The following is a 9,330-nucleotide window of genomic DNA, read 5'->3' on the forward strand; positions in this document are numbered from 1 at the left end:
TTGACCCCACAGCAGAGACAACTTGACCCTTCCCTGGCTTTCATGCAACTTTTCTATACCTTAGCGTTCACCTCCATTTTCATGGAACCAATCTTGAGTATAGGTTATTTTTTTAAGGAACCTGATTTTTCTTGGTTTAAATATTTCAACATTTAAATATTTCTATTCTGTCAGCTTACAGTTGAGTTCCTTGAAATGGTCATGTCTCCATAGTCTAAATGACATCCCGAGTCAATCCTCCAATTTATACATATCCTCCTTCTGTGGTATAATATCTTTAAAATTGGCATCATCTCTCTGTGTGACCAGACTTTCCGCTCTCTATAAGGGTGTTAAGTTCCGTCAATTAAGAACCTAGTTCGCGGTGAATCCTGGGTGACTGAGTCAGTTAAGCTCTGTTAAATCCAAGTCTTGATTTCCACTCAGGTCGTGTTCTCATGGTTTGTGAGATTGAGCCCTGCATCGAGCTCTGTGCTGATAGTGCAGAGCTTGCTTGGGATTGTCTCTCTCCCTTTCTCTCTGCCCCTTCCCCCCTCCTCTCTCAAAATAAATATTTTTTAAAAAGGAACCAACTTTGTGCTGTTTGCGCGTTTTTCTTAAAGCTCCACAAATCTCAATGCTCCTAGACATTTCAATTACCATTTATTGCTATTAGCTAGTAAACTATGTTACCAGCTGGGAGTGAAAGCAAACAGTGTCCTTCCCAGAACAACTCCTAGAAAACTCCGCTTACGACTCTAACTTGATGTTCTGCATGGTGACCCACAGGGTGACGTATTTCAGGCGGTGTAGTTGTAACCTGGTAGGGCCACCGTCTACCTGGTTCCCAAGGGTCTGGAGCAAATAACCGTATTGGAATGTATTTGCAGGGTTTGTTTGTAGGGTTTATATATTAAGCTGCTCAAACTTTGGGTTTTTCCTTGTAATACAATTTTTCAAATGTTCGTGGAAAAGAATATTAAATGTTCTTACTCATCCCAGTCCCCCATCACCAACAATAATCTATAGGGTGGGAGAAACTTTAGAGGAGATGGAAATGTTTGTGGCCTTCATGATAGTGATGGTTTCACAGGGGTATATGCATGTACCCCAAGTTCATGAAGTTGTACACACTAAAGATGTCGATCATACCTTAAAGTGGCTTAAGGACTGGGAAATTTCTATTGTGTCTGCAGATTGTGTCTTGAAGGACAACACGGATAGAGGAGCAGTAGCTTGGTAAGTGAACTAAGAGAGAGGTGGATTCCAGACAGAAGAAACAACGGACATTAGGGCCTTTACAGCAAAATGAGAGTATGGTGTGCTTAGAGCTGAATTATTTCCAAATTACTCACTTTCCCATTATCCTCTACATCTCTCTCATGGCTTTCTCCATGTCTCCTTTTATTAGAATTAATCTTGTATATATCCATTATCTTCCTAAATTTTAGGAACTCCTTGTAAGAACATTTTTTTTTATTTTATCTTGTATGTTATCTAACTTGGTAACTTGTATAAAACAGCTGTCCAGTAAGCACTTCTAAATATCAGTTGTCTAGAGTTAAAGGATTTATCAGTTTTATTTTCCCTGAATATTTCACTCCTTTATTTCAAACCTCCTGATTCAGATACGTACTTCCAGGGTTGAAAAAAAAAACCCCACAAAACTAACTCAGAGAAAGGCACACAAGCCTGTCATGTGCCTCGTGTAAACAAAGTGACTTAAAGCCATATTTTTTCTAAAAAGACACATTTGGAAGTTTGAGCCACTATAAACATTGGTTTAAAATATCCTTGAAGTCCTTAAAAACGCTTATAACATTAACAGCTCTCTGTGATATGCATAAATACACACATTAGTAAAATATCACAGGTTAGAGTCCTTAAAAAGGCTTAAAGCGTAACTGTTCACACAGCAGTATGCATAAATACACACATTAGGAAAATATCACAGGATACGATTGTTAAAAACTGCTTATAATGTTAACAGGTCTTACTGTGAAGTGCAGGTAATAACAAAATTACCTAATCAAGGAAAGTCTCCATGCACAAGACCTAAGCTTCACCACAAATAAGGTTGCAATCTGCGGCAATAGATGTATTCCGAGAATTCACTGGTGCTCTGGATGGTTATGCTCTTTTTTTCAACTAAATTTAGACATCTCCTGACCTGAAATCAATCTAAATTACGTGTCTGTTTTTGCTACAAAATACTTTAATTCTGGAGTATGCTATTGTTCTTGCCTCCATAGTGTATGTTTCTGGTATCCCTTAATGGTTTTAAAGGAGCTAAATTTATTTTCCGTTAAAATTTTTTTCTTTCTTATGAAGGCTTTTCTATCAAACGGAAATGCGTATGTGTGTAAATGCCCCTGTTGTTTATGTTGGCAAAGAAGGACTTGGTGGTGATTGTATTCATCCTGGGCATATGGGAGTTGACAAACCAGGAACTAAAATTTATCAAATCTTGAATCAGTGTGCATAGGTTTGTAAAACTCTAGACTCAAAGGGGATTACATTTGGACTGTCCTTCAAGGCCTTAGAACTAGCCATCAAATTGCAAAGACATCTATAGTGCAAGCAGTACGGCTTGTCTTCTGTAGGAATCTACCAGTAGGTCGTGTGTTTTCAACTGCTTTGAAATGGCCTCTAGCCAGGAATCCTCCACACTTAGGTTCCTGTGCTGTGTAGTTGGTATTTCTCTTAATAAAGGGTGTTGGTTTTCTTCTTCCATTCCTCTTTATGATGCAAATATTTCTGTGAAGCTTGTTTATTAGAATCTAGGGTAAGTTCTAATAATCTCACTTCTCTCTAGGACAAGAGGGACTAGCATCCTATAATAGGAAAAGTTGGATGTAAAGTATCAGAACTAGAATTGGGAAACCATTGAAAATGTTTTCAATCTGTGATGGATGAAAACCAGATGACCTGCTACCAGGAGAAGGGCATTGTGGTCTAGTCTTAGCAGAGGTAATGGAGGAAAATTGGGACAGATTGGAGTGTCTCCTATCACCGAATCACGTTGATACCTTAAGAACTTGGCGTGATGGTATTAGGACAGGGGACCTTTGTGGGGTGATTAGCTCTGTCCTCATGAACTGAATCAATGCCCTTGTGAAAGTGGTCAGAAAAACTTCCTTGTTATCCCCCTTTACTATGTGAGGTCACAGCAAGATGATACAGCTTGTGAACCAGGAAGTAGGTTTTTACCAGACACTGAATCTACCAGCATTTGATCTTGCATTCCTGGTCGCAAGACTGTGAGAAATAAATTTGTAGCTTACAAACGACTCAGTTGACGGTGCTTTATTCAGCGGTCTGAAGGAACCAAGACACGTCAACCATCAGGAATTCCTGATGGCTACTCGTTAATGAAGAAAAAAACTCAAAACTTACCATGATTTGAACTAAGTTCAACCCTTGGGTTCACAATCCGGTCCTATGTTGTAAGATTTACCTCCAATATCTGCCTTCCATTTAGTTCCCAACCACTGAAAGCTGAGCAAATTTCTAGGCACATTTTTTTAAACTTCCTTTCTGGACATGCACTTTCTCTTGCTAGGAATGTCCTGCTTTTTACAAGGTGAACTCCCCTCCAGCCCTTCTCCAGATGACCAGATCGTTAGACGTTGCAATTTTGTGTGCAGGTGTTACTAGGTACAGTTAGACTTAAAGACCCTTGAGGAAAGTGACTGTCCCTTATAGAAACCCAATATGTAACTTGAACAAAGTATTGAAGGAACTAATATGCTTGTGATCACATTACTCTAGAGAAATGAGCTTGATACATATTTAAGAACATCTTTCTTCTTTGTACGAGGTGCATCCAATTTAATAGAAATAGTCTCCTTTGTTTCCTCTTCTTTAGTGGATCTGGGTCGTAATTCTTCATGTGTGTACTCTTCAAATTAAACAAGTGCTGATAAGTATGAGTGGAACTGAATGGCAAGTGAAAAATTTGAAATGATTAAATGATGGGAGGATATTTTCTTTTTGGGACTTTGTGTAAAAGATCGGGTTTTAGGGTAATATTTTCATTCCTATTTCTAAATACTATTTATATTAGCACCCATTTTCCTTTGTGATTTCAATAATGCCCCATGAAATGAGATAACAGTGATTAGATTTTATTAGAAATTTGGAGATCAAGCTATAGAAAAAGCTGATGATATTACAGGACTTTGTTGAAGCCTTAATCTAGAGTTTTTTGTGCAGGAGCCCTTAGTAATGGAGTTTGGCTGCCTTGTTAAGAGTCATTATTATTGTTAATATTTTCGTTATTTGCTGGGTAACCATATTTCCCATGTGTCTTTGTCACAGTCTCCTTTTATTCTGTAGAAAAGATGAAGCTCATTATTTGATTGCAGCATACTTAAGATTTATCAGAAAGCCTGTACTGTGTGACCAGAATAGGTAGCTTTTTCCATGACCTCAAAGCTTCTATTTTGTGATGATTACGTGAATAATGTCCTTACAATACTTGTTTTGTTAATACACCCAGGGTACCCAACTTGGTTTGTGTATAGGCATAAGTAGCTTTGTTCTTCCCTGTGCGATGTTAGTGTAGTAGTAATACAGATTTCATGATCGCCCTGGAGCCTGTGAATACAGAGTAAGAATAACTGTGTCAACCCCACTCAAAGGCTAAAAATGGTGGTGGTGGTGGTTGGAAAGGAACAGAAGGGAGTAGGAGAGACTGAGAGGAAAATGGGGAATTGATTCTGAGAATCCTCTTAGTAAAGAAGCCCACTGATTTATTCAACAAACACCTAATTCCTTCCTGTTGCTGAAACAGTTCATGAATTTGGGGTAAATGACACAAAAATAACGGTTGGACTATTGATTTTTGCCCTCAAGAACCTTTTCTGCTGGATGACAGACTAACCGCATGTTATGACATCACAGAGAAGGATTTGGAAACTTTCTTATATAAATATCAATACAGTTAACATCATAAATACTTTGCAGCCCAACGTTTTCCTTAAGGAGCTTATTAATCATAGCCACTATTGATGATTCTTCATAAAATAAAGATTCCTCGTATTTGGAAACTCAGGTCCATAGCATCTTGCCCTCAACATGTTTGTCTTCATTTCTGTGTTACATCTACAACTGATGCAATTTCTGTCTTACCAGGCTAAGTGACTCAACTCTGTAGCTTGGTCAGCCCAGCACTTCTCAGTCTCCGATCTGTTTGCCTTCCAAACTAAACTTTGATTTCGACTTCTCAATTCGGACTTCCCCCAACCCTAGCATCTTTTCTTTGCATGAAATCCTAGAAGCAACATTTTCATTCTGGTTTGGTTTTCAGGTAGGTTCTAGATAATGATTTTAAACAAGAAGACTTAATTGCTTTTCTAGTTGCCTCAAGAAAAATCATATTCAGCATTATGTATGACATACAAAACCTTTCTCATTCTTGCCCCAATCCATCTTTCCAAATTTGTTTGCTTTTCTTCAGAAACATGAAATAATATAAGCATTTTCCAACATACTCTTCCATATTTAGTGCTGTCAATTCTTGGTGGTGGCGGTAATTTTCTGTGAAGTTGTGAATACTGAATTAGCAAATACTCAACCATTGGCTCCTGGGGGACGTACAGGGTTGGGTTCCTTCAAGCCTGTGGTCACTCTATTTTTACCTGATTTGTATGTACCTTGTTTTAGGTGTTTCTCTTTGAAGGTATCTTGTGTAATATGTGGTTGATTCATTAACATTAAATTGAGAAGCAACATCACTATAACACGTGCCTGATCAAAGCTTATCTCATAATGTATGCTTTCTGTAATGCACATCAATATTCTTGAGCTTAGAAACACCGGACAGCCCTTCAGCACTCTATTTGGGGTAATTTCATTTACTTATAATTTTGTCTAAAGTTTATTTATTTTTGAGAGAGCAAGAGACAGAGTCGAGTGTGGGAGGGGCAGAGAGAGATTGGGAGACACAGAATCCAAAGCAGGCTGCAGGCTCTGAGCTGTCAGCACAGAGCTGGGTGCAGGGCTCAAACCCATGAACCATGAGATCATGACCTGAGCTGAAGTCCAGTGCTTAACCAACTGAGCCACACAGGTGCTCCATGCTTGGGGTAATTTTAAATGGAAAAACCACCAACACAGACCACAACAGTCAAAAGTGTGATACTAGGAATGTCTCTGTGAAAAGGACACTTGTGGGCACTATGAAAACTGAAACAAGAAGGCAGAGTGCACCTTGTTTGACATCCACTGGTGTTGGTTTCAAACCTGAAGAGCTTCCCAGGTATAATCTGAAACTGTCTTCCCAACTCGGAGGGCAGGGAGAAACGGAAGAAAGAGGTCTCTGCAGTTGGCATGTGGTGGCTTTAAGAAGGAAGGGCACACACATGTGACTCTTATTTTGGGTGGAAGCATGACAAGTAGATACCCGTCCCCACCATGCCCTTCATCAAGTCTTCAGTCTTAACACCACATTGCTATTGCAAAGCCAGGTCTTTGGGCCAGCCTCTGGGAGTAGGGAAAGGCTCTTGAAGCCCATATTCCAAGGACGGGGGGGGGGGGGAGGGAATGAGGAGCCTCTGAGTGTCAGGGTCCAGCTCATGGGTCTACTGGTGGCCATGTCCTCTTGATGACCTCCCCCAACAGCTGGGAATGAATGTGTCTGGCAATTCAAATGTTTCACCACTCTGCACATGTCTGTGAACAACTGTAAAAGAACCACTGGTACTAATTTGGGGGTTTCAAATAATTTTCTCAAGTTGGTTCATTTACAAAATACCAAATCAACAAATGAGAATGGACAATATTCTTTCTAGGTGAGGTATAAGTAAAAATTTGGAAGTGGACGAAAAAAGATGTTATTTTTGGCAGAGATTTTAGAATTCTTTCCCTTGGGAGTATGCAAACATTCTTATGTTAAGGGTAAAGATAATGGCCAACATATATTGTATTCTTACCTACCAGGGTCTGTACCCACTGTTTCATGTATGTTAATTCATTTAAGCCTAACCCCAATCATGAGTTGGGGAAGAAAAGTCCCACCCTACTGGATTAGGTCAGTATGTGCACAGGGAAGATCAAATAACTGACTCGCCAAGCAGCTGCCATAAAGGTGAACGGAAGTAGAATGTACGATCACAATACGATCACCAGGAAATCTGTCAGATCGGATTCAATCGCAGCGTCCCACAGTGTGTATCAAGAACAGACAGTTACAAAGAACCTGTCAACAAAACCACACAGAATCTCAGGTTTTAAACTCCAGACTTATGACTAGACCCTTGAACGTGACAAAAATATGATCTCCTTCGCAAAAGAACCACCTGCTCTGAGCTTTTAAGAAAGGATTGCTCCCATGAAGTCTATGTTATATACATGCTACATCTCAACTTACAAGAAAATGAGGCAATCTTTTGTAGGATTCTTTTGGTCTCTGACCTTCACGTTTTCCTGCTACTTTCTTAGAAACTCCGTGTGGTATGAAGTCCTTTTTCATGGGGTGGGAATGAATGAAATGTGAGGCATTTATCTACCTGAAACAACATGGGTACAAAACTTTTGATGATATCTTGACTCGAATTCTTCTGAGAAATGTTAAGCTCAGGCCCAGGCTGTGTCCTTCCCCCAGGAGCCCAGGAAAACTAATTATGTGGATTACCATTGCTTTGAAGGTGTGACCTTTTAAAAGACAACTCGAGGTAGAATATTTTATTACAAAAATATTTTTCTTATTGTTTCAAAGTAGAATACATATATCGAATACATGTAGTTAGCTAATCAAGAACATTTCACCTGGAAACTTTTTTTTTTTTACTCCTATAGTATATGCTAACTTTCTTTTGACCTCAGAGGTGTAATAGTTTCCTATCTTCAAACTCCCACTCAGATCATCCAGAGCATTTATTTCCAAGGCTCTATTTTATCTTTACACCATTGCTGCTTCCCTTAAAGGGAGTCATTATACTCTTGACATGATTTTATCAGGTGCTCTGCTGTAAACCACCTGATTCCATTAACAAATCTATGAAAATAGGGGTGAGGAGGGCAATTCTCTTAATTAGCAAGTTGCTTTTCCACGGCAAAAGAATGGAACTAACTCGAAAGCAAATTTAAATTAATAGCTCTAAGTAGGTTAGCTCTAAAATGCTTAGAATAAACGGGGGAAGGAACAAAATAGTGCAAAAATGAGTGGCTATCTTCCTCAAAGGAAGGTTCGTATCTGTCTGTCACTTGGAGTGAAGCTCTTCCAGGGTAGCAAAATATTTAATCCATATAAAAGTGGGGTCTTAAAGAGGTACAAACAAATCCAACCATGACCCTTTCTACAACTTTGATTTCATCCCTTAGTCTCCGAAGTTTTCCCCACCTTCTCTGCCATCCTATGCAGAGTTTCTAAAAAGAAACCTTCCAACCATGCTTCACAACATTAGTGTCTCCCAATTGTTAACATCTTACTATCTTCTTTGTCTTCATTCAGTGGCTGCCATGCTTTGTTTGACGCTTTTTTATGGTTCTGTTTATTTTACCCCTTTTTTTCCCCAATCTCAAAAATAACTGCTCTAGTAACTGTAAAAACAAACAAATTCAGAATACGTGTGAATTATAACAACTGATTCACTCACGTGTTCACCAGTAAATATTTAAGGATGCCTAGTTGACTTCTGAGACTGTTCGTTTCCCATTGGCTGCTAATAAGGAGACAAAAATAGGCTTCCTGTCTAGTGGGGGACACATACCTAAGGAGACAATCACACAAAGAGTGTCAATACAAACGGAAACAACTGCCCTGATGGTTACATTCGCATAGAAAGCAAAGGAAAACCCCTGGGGTCAGGAATGGTTTCCTTGAGGAGGTAACCCTTAAAATCTAAGCTCAGGGAGGTATGATGTGGTAACCAGTCTGGCGGCCTGTCCTAAAAGAAACCTATTAAAAGACCCACAGAAGGAATGAATGAGAGGGTCTGAGGAAGGGAGAGATGACCAGCAAGCTCAAGGGAGTCTGGCAGAAGATGGGGCTAATGGAGTTGAGGCAGCCCCAGGCCATTAGCACCTGTGAGCCCCTGCCTTAGGTGCCCTCCTGCCATGCAAAGCCACAGAGCTTGAAGAAGAGTAGATGGAGGGAGTGAATGACTGGACCACAGCCGCTCTTTGAAAGTCTGTTGTGACACAAAACCACTTGATTTTTTTTAGAAAATTAGTAAATAAAAGAATTACTAGCTATTGAATGTAAGAATATTTTTTTCTATTTTTGATCTCATGAACACATCTCATTATATCTTTCCATCTTCATTGGGTTGGTTCTTAAACATTACTTGCTGTCATTTTTGAACTGTATTGTTCAATGACTTTTACATGTAGTGCAAATAATTTAAG

Source organism: Panthera tigris, chromosome B1 (assembly GCF_018350195.1).
Source record: "Panthera tigris isolate Pti1 chromosome B1, P.tigris_Pti1_mat1.1, whole genome shotgun sequence".
Taxonomy (NCBI): domain Eukaryota; kingdom Metazoa; phylum Chordata; class Mammalia; order Carnivora; family Felidae; genus Panthera; species Panthera tigris.